The sequence below is a fragment of the Apium graveolens genome, chromosome 1 (assembly GCF_009905375.1).
Source record: "Apium graveolens cultivar Ventura chromosome 1, ASM990537v1, whole genome shotgun sequence".
In the NCBI taxonomy this organism is placed as follows: Eukaryota; Viridiplantae; Streptophyta; class Magnoliopsida; order Apiales; family Apiaceae; genus Apium; species Apium graveolens.
This window is the reverse complement of record NC_133647.1, coordinates 101,528,450-101,529,948: the sequence shown is the minus strand read 5'-3', so window position 1 is coordinate 101,529,948 and position 1,499 is coordinate 101,528,450. Positions and strand designations below refer to the sequence as shown.

Sequence of the window (1,499 nt, the reverse complement as noted above, 5' to 3'; positions counted from 1 at the left end):
TTTTTTAGTTTATGTACTTGCCATCAGTGGTCGTTAGGATTCAGTGATTAAGACTTGTTACTTACTGCTTCCGATTGTGTTTCAGGTACTCTAGCGAGCGTTTATGCAAACACGTTCTCGTACTCGCAAGAGAAATCTGGATAAAGCTGAGGAAACAGATAAAGCTCTTGACTTTCCAGAGAAGGTAGTTTTTGAAGATTCGGATAAAGAGAGTGAAAAGAAAGAACCTGAAATAATGGGTGATCGTCTAGCTCAAGCTGATCTAGCTCTTATGGACTTTTCTCAGCCTAAAATTGATGTCATTCAAGTCAAGCATTATTCATCCGGCTATTGAAGCCAATACTTTTGAAATCAAGTCGGGCACTATTCAGATGGTGCAAAATTATATTTCTTTCGAAGGGGCTGCGACTAAAGATCCCAACATGCATATCAGGAACTTTGTCGAGATCTGTGGTACTTTCAAATATAATGGTGTTACTGATGAGGCTATCAAGCTGAGGCTTTTCCCATTTTCTCCGAGGGACAAAGCTAAGGACTGGTTATATTCTTTACTAGCTGGGTCCATCACTACTTGGCAAGATCTTGCGTAAAAGTTTCTGGTGAAGTTCTATCCAATGGCCAAAAATGCAGCTATGAGGAGTGCTCTTACTCAATTTAGGCAGCAGCCAGGAGAAACCATGTGCGAGGCTTGGGAGCGCTACAAGGATATGTTAAGAAAGTGTCCACATCATGGTATGCCTGAATGGATGGTGATCACTAGTTTCTATAATAGTTTGGGGGTCCAATCTCGACCCATGCTCGATGCAGCTTTTGGAGGCGCCTTGTGGGCCAAAAGCTATACTGAGGCCTATAATCTCATTGAAACTATGGCTACAAATGAGTATCAAAACTCGACTCAAAGGATGATATCTGGGAAGGTAGAAGGTATTCTGGAAGTTGATGCAACCACAGCTATTACAGCGCAGCTCTCGGCGCTGACCATGAAGGTCGATTCTCTAGCCAATTATGGTGTAAATCAAATAGCTAGTGTCTTTGAGCTTTGTGCAGGCGCTCATGCTACGGATCAGTGTTCACTTGTTACTGAATCTGTTCAGTATATGAATAATTTTCAGAGATCACAGCATCCTGTGCCCGCTACTTATCATCCTAATAACAGAAATCATCCCAATTTCAGCTGGAGCAATAATCAGAATGCTATTCAGCAACTATATCAGCAAGCTGCTAATAAACAGTTTAATCCACCTGGATTCCAGCAACCTCAGCAAGCTGCTCATAGGCAATCATATCCTCAACAAGGAGGTGCTGCTCTACCTTCTAGTGCTGATTTCAAGGAATTGAAGTTATTGTGCAAAAGTCAGGCTGTTTCTATCAAGACCTTGGAAAATCAAATTGGAAAAATAGCCAATCCCTTGCTCAATCGTCAACCTGGCACACTTCCCAGCGATACTGAAGTGCCAGGCAGGAAGGAAGCTAAAAAGCAAGTCAAAGCTGTCACCTTA

General features: G+C 42.2%; 1 non-coding gene across 1 annotated transcript; it reads right to left on the bottom strand.

The window, feature by feature from the left end:
* Nucleotides 1-629: 629 nt before the first annotated feature.
* Nucleotides 630-736, bottom strand: LOC141683589 (small nucleolar RNA R71). Its single transcript, XR_012560362.1, has one exon. It is a non-coding gene; the product is annotated as a small nucleolar RNA R71 (small nucleolar RNA).
* Nucleotides 737-1,499: the final 763 nt, after the last annotated feature.